At 41.2% G+C, this 15,772-nt stretch overlaps 2 long non-coding RNA genes across 3 annotated transcripts in view; one reads left to right on the top strand and one right to left on the bottom strand.

Annotated features, from left to right (window-relative positions):
- The window catches only part of LOC114596222 (uncharacterized), a 147,186-nt gene extending 141,094 nt beyond the window's left edge, over positions 1-6,092 (bottom strand). Inside the window, exon 1 of the long non-coding RNA XR_003706472.2 lies at positions 5,652-6,092. This is a non-coding gene — a long non-coding RNA (uncharacterized LOC114596222). The remainder of the gene's footprint in view (positions 1-5,651) is intronic.
- Positions 6,093-6,208: 116 nt separating this feature from the next.
- The window catches only part of LOC114596221 (uncharacterized), a 112,162-nt gene continuing 102,598 nt past the window's right edge, over positions 6,209-15,772 (top strand). For both annotated transcript variants that reach the window (XR_003706470.2, XR_013392624.1), the window contains exon 1: positions 6,209-6,315. This is a non-coding gene — a long non-coding RNA (uncharacterized LOC114596221). The remainder of the gene's footprint in view (positions 6,316-15,772) is intronic.

Below are 15,772 nucleotides of genomic sequence, written 5' to 3'. Positions count from 1 at the left end.
AAATCCTATCTGTACCTTTCCCAGCATCAGATTTGATACTGGGGTTCTAGTTATGGGTGGGATTTCCTCATTAATGACTAAGGTACCTACATTTATTAGGGTCCAAGCAACCCAGCTCCAGAGCATTTGCGTGTGGAGTTTCCCACTTCCCAGAATAAATCTGTGACAATAAGGCCTGTCTAACATTATTTTATAATTAATCTATGAATTGTTAAAATAGGGTTGCCATATTTCATATAGTAAAAAAAAGTTGTTGGAAACCTCCCCAAATTGCCAAAAAAACCCACGATTTTTCGATTGACTTGCCTAAGATGCAGAACAAAGTGCCACATTTTCGGAAATTCCCCCTGGATATTTTAATACTAATGAAAATATTTAAATAATTACTATTTTGTGCTACCTTCTCTATTCTCTGTCCTACAAATTTTCAATAATCCCACGGTGGACAAAAAAGTGCAGTCTGTTTTATTTTCTGGTATCAATTTGTAGTTTTACTTGTTGGGTGGTTGTTGTTGTTAGTGTCAAATTGTTTCTGTAATTACCTTTTAAAACCTGAGCATTCTCTCTGAACAAGACGCTACTTTTTTAGCTCTAGAAAAATGTGCTCAACGCCACCCCCACCCCCCCGGTGTTCTAAACAAGCAGTAAATCAGTAGGCTGGATATATAGCAAAATCAATGTTCATTTTTATACTTTTCTCAGAACAACATGGATGCCTGTTGAAATACGTGTAAGCTGAAAGTCTAAGTTTTTAAATTTTTACAGACGTGTGCCTCCAGCCATTTGTGAAATCACTTCATTCCACTGGAGCAGAAGTAGGTTTCCCCGTGCACTGGATAGGGAATAGCACATGCCAAAAAGATGCTGCTAGCAAATTAATGTGCATACCCCAGCAAAAAATGCCAGAGCACACAACTGGTCAGGAGAGTTCTGGGGGCAAGACTCAGTCCCCTCTTCCCCACCCATTAGCTGATGTGTCAGATCCCAGCTTTTTTAACCACCCAGTGGACATGTTGTCTTCCTCTGCTGTACACATGCTGTTGTACTGGGGCCCTTGAGTAGGAATGAAAGTTATACCAGATGTGGTTTCAAATACAGTGGTACCTCAGGTTACATACCCTTCAGGTTACAGACTCCGCTAACCCAGAAATAGTACCTCGGGTTAAGAACTTTGCTTCAGGATGAGAACAGAAATTGTGCTCCAGTGGCGCAGCGACAGCTGGAGGCTCCATTAGCTAAAGTGGTGCTTTAGGTTAAGAACAGTTTCAGGTTAAGAATGGACCTCCGGAACGAATTAAGTTCTTAACCCGCGGTACCATTGTACAACCAAGTGGTACTGAGGGACAGTCATGGAAAAGAGGCTTCTCACTGAATGGTTGAAAACATCCTTAGTGATGAGCTGGTCCAATAGAAATGTCCAGAGGCACTGTTGAGATATTCCCCACACCATCTGCCATTCCATTAAACTGCTTTGCCAATAGACCACATCAACCTGACTTTGTGAATGGGTTTCCTACAAGTTCTTAACAGGTATAACTCGGGTGAAAAAAATGCCATACTGCAGAATTCAGAATGGAGCCCAATGTTTCTTTGACATGGAGATCTGCACAAGTCATTTGGGAGCTGCATGTCGGAAAGGTGGGTGTAACATAATGATATTTGAGCTATTAAGGCTGCAGTTCAACACACATTTACTCGGGAGCAATTTCCATTGTAGCCTACAAGAAGCAGATATGCATAGGACTGGACTGTAACTGTGTTTAATCACATCAGCTGGAGACTTTTAGGAAAACTTAACTCTGAGATAGTATAGAAAGCTCATATTATCCTCCGTAAGCATTAACCAAAATGAGAGATTAGAGCACGTTTTACAGTTTAGCAATCTTTTGTATTGCCTCCTTCACAGCTGAGGAGAAGGAAACTCCATATTTACGGGGTCTGAACTGCTAATTAAACATGCTTTTAAAACGGAGAGCTCAGTTACTCATGGCCAGCACCATAATTTCCCCAGCAACTAGCTAATGTGTGATCTACAAGATTAAAGCCTAAAATGAAAGATCTATGAAACAGACCGCCAACGCTCTTCTTTGTTCCCGGCAGTGGATGTTAAATTATTAAACTAACAAGGCAAGCCTGCAGTGTTAAGCCCTAGTGAAGCCTGATTTATTTGTGACAGATTAATGTAACTATTCAAACAATAAATCAAAGATTAAACTCTGCTTTGTAATATTTAATTAAGTTCTGTGTCAATTAAACTGAAGCATAGGTAACAGACAGCACAAGCATGTTTACTTGGAAGTAAGATCTAAGAGTTTCAATGGGATTTACTCCCAGGTAAAAGTGTATAAGATCACAGCCATGCAAAAGAATTATTTGTATGCATGTTGGGGTTAAGCTTTACAATTTTTTAAAGAAAACCACTAACAATTACAGATGTTAGATAACATGAATTAGGCAACACAAAACTGGAGCAAAAATATAGAGTGATTAACCAATGGGACCCAGTGCTTAAAAGTGACTTTAGTGTAATATTTTCAGATTATTCCATATTTTACATTTTCTAGAAGGATGATGCATTTCCAAGAAAGACTGACACTGATGTCCAACATGACATCTTCACCTTATACGTACTGGAAAATAATGATAGGATTCCAGCTCAATTTACTATGATTTGGGTGAGACTGCAAGAGATCATGGGACATTTATTATAACCTTCAAATGTGTTCCATGTGACAATCATATCAGAGGGTTTCCCCATGAGTTTAAATAATGTGTGTACATAGAGGAGGGGGGTAATAGAGCAGCGTGGACTAGCCTTGTCCCCCCCACCCCCCACCCCACAGCTTTCATGTCTGCAGACCTCTCCTCCTCAAAACTATCCACACACATTGCATGCGTGAGAAGTGGTTTTACGTGTGTGAATATATGTGCATAGAGATGCTATACAAGCGGGGAGAGATCCTGGCCTCATCAGACTCAATCCTTGTACCGTGTAGTTACACATGCAGAGCCCTTTCTCACATCTACCAAAAGGATGCATACCCTCCAACATCCTGCTGATGAAGGAAAGTAAATATTCGCACATCAGAAGTGTTCTGGAGAAAGAGAATTAAAACATTTGGGGAAAATATATCCCCACCAAACTATCCCCATGTGCTATAGCTAACTAAAAACAGGAGACTTCAGCATAGCCTTAAAAAGATCTACTCTTTCTCCCACAAAATGTTACAAATGATAATTCTATTTGAGCATCCTGATTCTGTCACATGAGTAGTTTTCATAGTTATTCTTCATTTGAACACCTGATGGTATTAATTATACAACACAGCTTGGATATCAGTGCATCATCTCTGATCAAAATGCCCTCCGATGTAACATCTACAATCTTCAAAGCAAGTCAAGGACATTGCACCATCTTGATGAGCAAACGACCTGAGAGCTTGTCATTTAGAAAATATTTATGACCCACAGAGATGTTGTTTTCCTTCTCATTTTAGAATATTTCTACAGTTCTGATATGCTAAAGAATTTGAAGCAGAATTCTCCAGACCCATTTCTTTTCAAAAGCAGGAGGCACCTTAGGGAGAGCAGATATATTTTTAAAGCGTCGAAATCAATCTCATTTTTCATTCAGAGGGACAATTCAACAGACAAAAGAGAATTTGGTTCCCATTAGATGCACCTTAACGGGGAACCTCCTGAATAATGGATTCACAAGATTACTGGTAGATGTGGAAGGGCTGTCCCTCAGAAAAGCTGTCTGCTCACAAGGCTTCTCACGGACGCCTAAGAAGCTTCAATAACAAGGGAAACCTAGCTTCAGTTCTAATCTTACCTAGGCTTTGCACAAGCAACAGCATTTCAGAGAAAGACAGTTCAGTTGTATGCATGGTCCCACTGGGGCTTGCGCCCAGGAAAGTGTGCATAGGACTGTAGCCTTGGAGGTGGTATTTTAGAGCTGATATTGCCTGCAGTGCACACAGTCATCCATAGAACCATAGCTTTGGAAGGGACCCCAAGGGCCATCTAATCCAAGTCCCTGCAGTGCAGAAACCTCAGGTAAAGTATCCATGACAAATGGCCATCCAACCTCTGCTGAAAAACCTCCAAGGAAGGAGGTTTTCTACCATGATTTCTTAGCAAACCGGTTCTACAAATGTGGGGTGGGGGGAAGGAGGCCTAGTTTAGCTGTAGAGCACATAGCCTGTTTTGCTTGCAAAAGGGTACCAGGTTTCAGTCCTTAGCATCTTCAGGCAGGGCTGGGAAACAAACCCTGTTTAATACTCTGAGAGCTGCCTCCAGCCCGTGTAGCCAGTACTGAGCTAGATAAATCAATTTCTGGAAGCTTTCGTAAGAACATCCATCCCTAGCACTTCAAGCTGTAGCCTAGGAAAACTGGAACTTGCCTCAAGAAGCACGGTCAGTCCTACTACAATGCACACACAGGCATTTTGCTATGTCTGTTGTGGTCTGAGCCCAATAGTCATGACATCTCACATCACAGAATCCAGATCAGTCTTTGATCCATATTTAAAGTTTTGCATATATTTTTTTGTTTTAATGAAAGGATAGGAGATACACTAGACACAAGCACACATGCTCTGCACTGCCCTGAAATCAAATAATGAAGGTTGGGGTACAAATAAGTGTTTTTAGAACTAAATTAAATAATGAATGCTCAAGTAGTCCTTTTTTTAAAAAAGGGCAGTGGGACCTTGAAAGGCTCCTTCTCTCTTGCATCTGAAGGGTGAAATTGATTAAACCAGAACCTGCTTGCAAGCCAATCTAATAAATTTCCCATCAGCCTCAGCCAGCACACTGTTGTCCAACAGTTACTGTCTGGGTGTCCACAGTTCCCCACTCTTGGGTTACAGGAAGCAGCTGCAGACAGTGTGTGTGTGTGTGTGTGTGTGTGTGTGTGTGTGTGTGAGAGAGAGAGAGAGAGAGAGAGAGAGAGAGAGAGAGAGAGAGAGTGTCAAGGTTGTACTTTCCCCATCCTAGAATAAATCAAGATCAGCCACTGCCATTCAGAATAAAGGGATATATTCAGAATATATATATGGGGGGCACTGTAAAGCTACAATATTCTACTTAGGCTAAACACCACTTTAAAAAAAAATCTCAAAGAAAATTGACAATCTTTACACAATTCTCATATAATACAACTTGGTTTGCTCTGAGGTAAATGAGAGAACAGGGTCGCAGTCTAAGGCTTCAGTTTTGTATGCATTTATGTTATATATGCTGCTGAAAGCATGGATACCTTTTTCGAATAAATATTCATTGGTTTTCTCTATAAAGAATTTCCACTCCATGTGCTATGTCTGAAGAGAGCTGTGCATTGCCAAATTGCCACTGAATTTTGTCTGAAGTGAAATCTGAGACAAATCTGAACCATCCCACTCAGGAATTTTGGGGCAAGTGAAAAATATTTACACCAACATTAACAAAATTGAAGAGGTGGGGTGAGGAGTTCCCATCTCTAACTGGGAGTGGCCAGCGCTGAATGCAGAGGAAACCCCTTTATAGAGCTTTGAGAAGCTCACCATGTGGTGGTGCCACACACAATGCAGGCCATTTTGCCACACTAGCTACCTGGAAACACCCTAAGCAAGCATCCTCTTGGCAGCATGCATGAAGTTTTCTCTTACCTTTCAAACTTTTTGATGGGCACGGAGAGTTAACCACTCAGCCATGCTCCTAGCTCCTCGAGCCGGCTGTTTCCATCAGAAATTTGCAGTTTGGGAGCCCAGATTCTGCTGCAAAACATCTTCACAGACACACCTCTTCTATCAGTTGCTTCCAAAATCCATGGAAACATGGATTACTACTTGCTCTGTTCGTATATTGCAGCAAGGAGAGGAGGGGAAAGCAAACGTTTGAGTGTGCTTTTGCGCTGCCAGGCTGAGCTGAGTGATGCTCTTACGCTCGTCAGTAGCTGTCCGTAGCTAGGGAAACCCCATGGTTTCCTAGCTATAATTCTAAGCTTTCAACCTGTTGCTAGGGAAACCCTGGTATTTCCTAAGCGAAGCGCTGCCTCATTGGTGCCTGGACTCCTTCGGTTCCAATCTGTCTGTGAAATCAACGTAGTGGTGTGACAGAAAGTCTTCCTATGGCTGCAGCAGGATTGAAACCGAGCATGAGACAAGCCGATTCTGTGATGCTATTCTAGGGAGAGGGTCTTAGCAGCAGCCATCTTTGGGGTGCCAAGTTTACCCCATAATAGCAACCCCAAGAAGCAAAACAGTGGATGCCTGAAGCATAAAGAACAATGATGAGCCTTGCTGAATGCTTTCCCCTCAGAAACAGCCACAGGTAAGGAACGAGAAAATGGTTGGGGAAGGAGGGGAGGCTAGTTTCTGTACAGAGACAAAGATTCCTGCTTCAGATCTTGCAGTAGAGTTTTTCTAAATGCAGTAGCTGCATGGGTTTGTATGTTTTATTTATTTATTACATTCCTCCCCCCACCCCAGGAGTTCAGGGTGGCAAACACTGTTCTCCCCACCACCCATCCTCCAAATTTTTTCTCACAACAATCTTGTAAACTACATGAAACTGAGAAAGAGAGAAAGAGTAGCTCACTAGGTTTTAAAGCTGAGTGTGGATTGGAACCCAGGTCTTCCTGGCCCTAGTCTGACACTAACCACCATGCTAGCTCTCATTAAAATCTGAAACTTTAAAACAAGCAACAAAACCATGTCCAAATGGCACATACAAATTGCACAATCAGAAGAAAACCAGCAGCAGCAGCAGCAGGGAACCAGCTGCAAGAAGAAGAAAAAAACCTCAGGACCAAACCACATGTTACATTCAAAAGAAATTTCCTCTTAAGTGTAGAATTTTCCTTTCGCAAAGATCAGGATCCTAATACTGAGCAGGAAGAAGCGGCAATTAATCTTTGCTCTGCTTTGGACTCAATCAAGAATGGGCTTGATCACAGATAATGGAAGGGGAGGGAGGTGGTGGCAGGGCACAGTGGGGGAAGAGATATCTCTCGCATACCCGCCAACATTTCTCTGATGAAAATAGGGACGTCCCATTCCATAATGATAACTTTGCTATTTCTACCCCGCACATCTTCCTGGGTTGCCCCGCCCACTCTGAGCAGCTTCCAACGTATCTAGAAACATAATAAAACATTTTAAAAAACCTTTCCTATACAGGATTGCCGAAAGACGGCTCAGGGGTCAGATAACCCCATACCCTCCAACATTTCTCCTATGAAAATAGGGACTTCCTAAGAAAAAGTAGAACACTCCAGGATCAAATCAGAAACTGGGGCGGCTTCTTTAAACCAGGGAGGTCCCTAGAAAATAGGCACACTTAGCGGGTCTGATTATCTGTTCAATCCTAGTCCAGATTGGAAGGAAAATCCTTCATTAAAGACAAGCCATGTGATTAACCCAACAAATAGTTTGGCCCACTGTTTGACTTAGGGAAAATAGAAAGTTATTTGGCACCAAAGATATCTTCTTCTTTGGTGATCACTCATAACTGAGTAAGATTGTCTTCCATAAACACGGTTTTAACAATGAGTCCGTAAGTGACTGTGGAGGCCAGTTCTGGATCCACACATCCTTCCACAGTGGGGACATTGGTTTCCGGGCGGGAGTTGATCACAGTGTGGATTTGCCAAGCGTGCCTTCCTCCTAGCACATTTCTCCCTTGCGTCCTGAGTTTGAGTGTCTTCAAAGCCCATGACACCTTTGGTAAAGGCTGTTCTCCAACTGGAGCGCTCGCAGGCCAGTGTTTCTCAGTTGTCAGTGTTCATACTACATTTTTTTAGATTTGCGTTGAGATAGTCTTTAAACCTCTTTTGTTGACCACAAGCATTACGTTTTCCATTTTTAAGTTCGGAATAGAGTAGTTGCTTTGGAAGACGATCATCAGGCATCCACACAACATGACTAGTCCAACGAAGTTGATGTTGAAGAATCATTGCTTCAACACTGGTGATCTTTGCTTCTTCCAGTACACTGATATTAGTTCGCCTGTCTTCCCAAGTGATGTGTAAAATTTTTCGGAGGCACTGTTGATGGAATCTTTGGAGGAGCTGGAGATGGCATTTATAAGTGGTCCATGTTTCACAAGCATATAGTAAAGTTGGTAGTACAATAGCTTTGTAAACAAGCATTTTGGTTACCCTACGAATGTCCTGGTCCTCAAACACTCTGCACTTCAATCGGGAGAAAGCCGCGCTCACAGAGCTCAGGCGATGCTGGATTTCGGCATCAATGTTGGGCCTTGTGGAAAGATAACTGCCTAGGTAAGAGAAGTGATTGACATTTTCCAACGTTACAACATTGAGTTGGATTTGTGGCACTGCAGAGCGGTTATTTTGTACTTGTTGGTGCAGCACTTTGGTTTTTTTGGATGTTGAGTGATAGGCCAAGCTTTTCGTAAGCTTCTGCAAAGATATTTAGGATGGTTTGGAGGTCATCCTCTGAGCGTACGCACACTACGTTGTCATCAGCATACTGAAGCTCTATGACAGAAGATATATATGAGCTGGAGAGCCTCTATGGTGAGAGAATTCCATAGAGGCCCTCTCTGCAATTGTCACCCACCTAACATCAGAAACCCAAAGATCTTAATGCACAGGAAAGTAGACATGAGAAAAGACAACTTTGAGATATCCAGGAGGGCCTGAGCTGCCACAAACTTTAATGATAAGCATTAGCACCCTGAACTGATTTGGGAAGCACCTCATCAGGCAGTGAAACTGTTTCAGAACAGAACCATGGTTTTGAGCTTTCATTATTTACCCGTAATGAAGTTTGTAATAACCATGATTGGTTAATATTTTTGGTACCTGTGTTTTTACTTTTTAATGGGATGCAGAGAGGTTTGGAGAGGGGCGGGTGGTTGATTGACAAGCATGGAAATAAAGCACTGTTGTTATAAACCTAATGCAACTAACTCTGCGATCCTATATATGCCAGCTCAGTAACAGCAGAGTCCTATGCATGCCTGCTCAAAAGTAAGCCCTAGGTATGTGTGAATATGATTGCAGCCTAAAAAGCTGAATCCGTATCATGCACCAGAACAGCAATAAGGTAGGTGTTTTGTGAGCCTCTCTAAGGAAAGTGTTCCACAGTTACCAGTCAGTGGGAATCCCATATATAGAGAGTGCTGTTGCACTCAGTTCCTGCTTGAGGGCTTCACACAGGTTGGACACTTGTAAATACAGACGGCTGGACAAGATGGGCCTTATGCTCTTTGCTGGGGTGTCACCACCAAGAAGGCCCTATCTTCTGTAGCTACCCATCTACTTCTTTTGGTGAGGGTACTGGTAGAAAGCCCTGTACAGAATTTCTTGATGTATAGACAGGAATATATCAAAAGGTACTTAGTCCTAAATCACAAAGGGCTTTAAAGGAAAATGAGCACATTGAATTAGATTCAAAACCGGACTGGGAGTCTGGTCAGCATAATACTGTCATAGTCCCAGCATGATACTGTCATAGTCCCAGCAAAAAAATCCTTTTTAAAAGGCTGTGATGGATCACATACTTTCAATGGTATCACTGGTCATTTAGTTAAAGCCTTGATGCAGCAGTTCCCCTATTATTATTATTATTATTATTATTATTATTATTATTATTATTATTATAATATTGGGTTTTATTGTAATTATTACAGGCACCTGCCCCTTCCTCCAACACAAATGTAAAAACTGTCTACACACCCCAGCTCTGCTGCCCCACCTTCCTTGCTCAGATGGCCACAAAGACCATCTACTATCCTAGCTGCTTAAGGCAAGGTAACTAAATGGGAATCATGTTCCCTGGTTCATTTGTGGGGTTTTCCCCAACCTTGTAGGGACTACAGATAAACAGTTGAAGGATTCCATTACATTTCAGATTTAGTTGCGTGAATTATTCACAAACACACTCAAATTTGTGGCCCATTGTTTTTCCACAATAAACAATGCCCTCCAATCATATGTCAAACAGATAAATAACCATGCGACTTTTAAAATACATCTGAAAGCAGCCCTGTACAGTATAGGGAAGCTTTAAATGATCTGTGATTTATTGTGTTTTTAATATTTTGTTGGGAGCCGCCCAGAGTGTAAGTAATAAAATCATCACCATTATACTGTAAATCATCATAAATAATAAAGTTGTTGTTGTTCAACCTCACCCATTTTAAACCGGGGCAGGTGACATCACAGCTCTTAGTTATTCTCTCTGCCAACATTCCTTGGGATGTCTTGAATGGGAAGTCTCTATTTCCACCATCCTTGAAAACAGAGCCCTATTCTCAAAAGCCAACTTCTTTTAAGCAGGAGCTGGAAGAGGGAAGGTTGTGTCTGGATTGTGGCTCTTCAGACTGAAGGTGGAGACTCAGGTGACTGAGTAGTCTTCCATATTAAAAAATAATAACAATCCTGAACATACAAAATGATAGGTCAGTGAAGAACATTGTAGCTTAGCCTTTTCACCTGTGTGCTAGTTTTCTGTAGGATGGGTTCTGGCTCTTACTCTCCCCACCCCCCATTCCTTCATGTAAGATGCCATCTGCCATGCAAAGTGGTACAATCCAGACCCAGCTTTATTAACTCATCTGCTCATTGTAAAAGCCAGACCATAGCTATGAGTACCCAATCCATGTATTGCAATCTACCCTGGCTATAAAATCTCAATGAAATAAAATCTCAAGTAGACATTGGAAATATGTTGCTTCAACCATTCTGAATGTTAAACCTCATAAATTTAATACACCTGCAAAGTTATTGTGGGAATAAAACTGAATAACTCTTTGTACATTGTCTGAAGAGAGAAAAGGAGAAATTGGGAAGGTCCTTAGGAAAACAATTCTGGGGGAACACTGTATGTGGAGTAGGCGTTGTCTTCTCCTGTTGGGTTCCTTCCAGCAAAGCGACATGGATCTCTGCAGTCTTCCCTTTTCCAATAAAAAAACTGTAGCTTATGGAGGGGGCTACTAGATGGGTTCAGTAGAGTCTGTATGTAGAAATTTATGTAGAATATTGTGGCTTTATCTCAAAAGTTCTGAACAAATGGACTTTGAAACAGCAAAGCACTATGATGATGACAACATTGATCCAGTTCAGGACCCTATTTGGCACCTCAGATCACATTCAATCCAAGTAGACCTGGGCCTGACTTCGAAACTAACTGGGGGCCTTCCATGTTCCTAAGATTAAATAGGTGTTTAATCCCTAGTTAAACATGTGATTGGTTAGTGAGGGGTGAAGGAGAAGTGAGAGTCTCTGCATGCATTGCCTTCTCCCTCTCTCTGCTTGTCAACTGCATGTTGAAATAGGGATTCAAATCCTGATTAAAGCTGACCACCACCGACCCACACTTTGATATAGCCTAATCACTCTGGAAATCAACGGCTGTTTCAACCTGTTCCAGGCAAATTCTGGATCGACCTGGATCAGCCCAATTCAGTTCAAGATCCAGGATTTGTCCAGAGCTGGCACACAGCTGTGTTATTTAGCAACCCACAAATGCAGTTTATTCTGCTTTTGAAAATTATCGAATTTCAGTGAAATTCTCATTCACAGGGTGCAGGATTTTTGCTGTGCTTACCTTAATGGTTAAGGGCTTTCAGTCTTTTCTCTCATTGTTCAAACCCTGGTGATTTGCTCTCTGCAGCCTACCTAGGTGCAACCTCTGTGATATCCTAGGCTGGACCTTCATGTAAGCACAAAATACTAGGAAGGCTGCCTGCTTTGTGCCTGACAGCTGTTTGTTGTTCAGGAGTTTGAGATGAAGCATTTCCATTAAAAGCATGTTAACTTTTGAAGAAATAAATCCAGAAAGATTTTTAAAAAAAGAAATAGGAAGCATTTCCATTAAAAACAAAACCAACACCAAGCCTCCCCAGCTTCCCACACATCCATTAAATCCTGCAAGTAGATTTCATGGGGCTTTTTTCAGAGGATGAAACATGGGCACCTGGGGAGGCTGAAGAGCACTGGATAAATGTTTAATGTGGGGTGGGGAGGACACATGCACCATCCTCGACAACCTTGCAACAACAAGGTAAACTTATTCCTGTATCCAAAATGATAAAGAAATGATAAACCACAGAGGAAGAAGTATTTCAAAAAATTGGGAAGCAGGTTTCAGTATAGCAGCAGCAGCAGCTTATTGCCTCGTTACAGTTATCTGGCAGATAGGCTTAAATGGTTGCAAGCTCTCTGTGTTTTGAAAGTTTAAAATAGTTCCCTCTGGGTTTTTGATGCCAACTCTCTCAATTTTCATCCGCTGACCTACTTATGACCTCTGATGCCTCACATGGTTAACAGAAAGCAAGAGATGTGATTAATTGATTAGGAGGTGAGTATATCAAAGGGACAAAGAAGATTAACACTCATGTAGGAGATTGGTGGCTGCTTTTGAAAGAAGTAAATAAAACTCCCAAAGGACAGAAGCGGTTGGCAGTTTTGCAATGTGTAATGAACAAATTACACTTTCAGCTCATATTTCCTGTAGTGTGCCCTGTTGATGAAAGGCCAAAAAAGTGACAACTTCCTAATTAGTTAACTCTAGGTGACAAATTAAAACTTTCAGAGTGAAGTCGGAGAGCATGGAAGATGAAGAAGAGAGGACAGAATTGATGAGAGGCTCTGAGATCCAATTCCTCACACAACTCAGTGAGGAAGAATTACTACCTGCAGTGCACAGTCTTACTGCAGCTCTTTGGCTTTCAGTTCATTGTCAATACGTAATTGTCATAACAAATACAAAGTACAAAAATTAATTCTTTAAAAAGTGAAAGGACTGGCAACACAATGAGGAATCAGACTTAGGGATAATATCTAAAGTTAGAGGAGACACATTAAAATGAATGGACACTCGTCAATGGATGTACTCTTAATATGAAATGTATATCATCCAATATGTTGTCATTAAATAATAATCTTATCTTATCTTATATCTTATATCTTATAATCTTATCTTATTATCTTATAATATTTTATCTTTGCTTGTCCTTTCTTAAACTTTTATATAAGTTGGAAGGTCAACTGAACTCAAAGATACAAATATTTCCCCAGTTGTTATTAGTGAGCAATGGCTTTGTGTAATTTTTTTTCTTGTGTGCATACGTTGGATTTAAGTGGCTCTTGCTGGCTTAGGTAAATATTATAAAATGGAATTAATGATTATCAAGCTTTCCAATGTTGTTTTTCTAGAATAAAAAGGTGCTGGAACTCACCAACTCTTTAGAATGACAATGGTGCCCACTTTATACCTCAATTTTACATGTGTTCATTTAGGTCTGTTCCACCCTGCTTCTGCATTAATCTATTATTATTATCTTTAATCCATATAAAAATGTATACTTAAATCATAGAATTGTAGAATTGTAGGGTTGGAAGGGACCCCAAGGGTAATTAGTCCAATCCCATACAATAAAGGAATAAAAATATATATATTCAAATATATATCTAAACACCAGTTTAAAACAAAATAGCATTTTATCTCAGCATACACATTTGTAAAGGTATTGCATTTTGCCCTAAAATATGTATTCTTTGGCATCTTGGTATCCCCCCCCCATTAGCTGAGAACTGTACCGCAAAATTTGGCGAAGGGCAAAACTGGAAGGGTAATTTTGTTCCCAGCGTTGTATTAATTTGGCAGGTGTGAATGACATCAGAGCCTCTTAAAATGTGGACTGGGCAAAATTCCAGTCCATCCTTACTTCCAGGTGACTTTTTATTCAGCCCTGACCCACCATTAGGAAATCCCTGACTGGTGCATGGTTAAAATGAAGCACATCTTTAATCTTTACATCCTTTTCACTTTGAAATTTACACTAAGACATGTTGAGCTGGAGGTAGGCTTATTTCCCCTAATCAATATCCCTGCAGCACGCTCTCCTTGCTTCAGACATTTTATGGGTTATTCCTTTAAACCCTTTCATCTTCCTCCTACAAAGAGGATTCAATTTATCAAGTTACTACAAAGTACCATGCAGAATTTTTGTCAGACCAGCTGTATGCAATAATTACATGCTTCTTCCATTGGAAACCATGGCAACTATCCAATAACTAACACGAAACAGATACTGCAACAAAATATTTCTGGGAATTGATGGGAGAGTGGGTGGGGAGGAGGAGAAGGAATTGACATCCATGGCATAAGAACTAAGCATTACACATTCCTGGCACAAATAAATTCCTGTGGCCAAAACTGTGTACAAATATTTTATGCTTGTAGATTAAATGAAAACGTTGTGCTACCAGCCACCCCAATCTCTGTCAAGTTCCAGGGATCTTGGCACTTAACCAGGGATTGTGTTTCTTTGCAATGAGGCATGGTGGAAACTGTAGTGTCTTTAAGATATGTGGTTTATTTACACACATTTACACCTTGTCTGGTTCGCCAGAAGCGGCTTAGTCATGCTGGCCACATGACCCAGAAGCTGTCTGCGGAAAAACACCGGCTCCCTCAGCCAGTAAAGGGAGATGAGAGCCGCAACCCCAGAGTTGTCCGCAACTGGACTTAATGATCAGGGGTCCCTTTACCTTTACACCTGAGTTTAGGTGGCGGGAGTTACACCACAAGGGTGCCTCTTGTTGTTCCTTGGATAGCTTCAGCTAACAGAAGCCAGCCATGCTCCCAATATCTGTTTGCAGCCTCACCCAGTCAGCCCCACATGGAGTTCCTGGCTCTCTCTTCTTCCCCCAAACCCTTGCTCCAACACAACTCAAGCCTTGTGTAAAAAGAGCATCCTTCTTGTGGGGACATCCTGCCCACTGTAACCTTGGCAACCTCCCCCTCACAACTTTGCTATGTCATTTACTGACTAAAACACCAATGGGGGAGGACCTCCGCCTCACTTCTTGTCTGATGCTGAATGTCTCACCTTTGCCAGGGTAATGATTCTGCCATCACCTGTCTTTGTTCTTTGATGGCACCTCTCTAAGTAAAACTCCTGGAAGCTGGCTTCTTTTTTAGGCCTTGCTGAATCCATGTATCAACCTCCACATTGACTAATTTCAGAAATTATGGGGAGTACCTGGCACCCAGTAATTTTAGGGGATCCTTGCCCCCTGCAACCCCCTAACAGCTGTTTTAGTGCAGCCATCTTCTTGTGGTTGTAAACTTTGAAAGCTCAACCACATCGGAAACAGCCAGGTCTTTCCACACAGCAGGTCAGTCTAAGATTATGAACCTTGCAGAAAGCCAAGTAGGAATCACCATCAAAATAGATGTTATACTTGTCAATTGTGCATAAAACATGGCTTAGCGTGGTGGGAATGACTTTCTGCAAGCCTTGGCTTTCTATTCCCCACTCCCCTACCTTTTTCTGATGTAGTGGCAAAGAGAAGTTTTTGATTCTCTTTTATTCACCGAGGCGTGTCGTGTCATCCGAACCTGGATAATCTTAACAATGGTTTGTCTAAAACAAGGCAACTTCAAATCATAACTTCTAAAGCTGACTTGTTTACACAAAGAGTTAATACTAATCACAATTGCTGCAGTTTAAACTTAATTAACTGCAGTGAATCAAAAATGGAAGCTCCTGAACTCCTCCTCACATCCACACTGGTAGAGGAAAGAGAAGGCATGAGCCCAAGGTTTGTATTGTAATAGTAATAAGAAATATGAAAGGTAACGAAGTTAAAGATACTATTAATATGAAACAATTATAAAATGAGAACAGTATCTGTTAATATTAAGAGAATGATCATTATAGTTTTTGATCCCAACTGTGATTGCAGCAGCATCCATTGATTTTTTTTAGTGTTGTTGGATCACTGCCATTTGGGGGAAATTATTTTAAT

Source organism: Podarcis muralis, chromosome 4 (genome assembly GCF_964188315.1).
Source record: "Podarcis muralis chromosome 4, rPodMur119.hap1.1, whole genome shotgun sequence".
Classification (NCBI taxonomy): domain Eukaryota; kingdom Metazoa; phylum Chordata; class Lepidosauria; order Squamata; family Lacertidae; genus Podarcis; species Podarcis muralis.
This window is presented reverse-complemented; position numbering and strand designations above follow the sequence as displayed.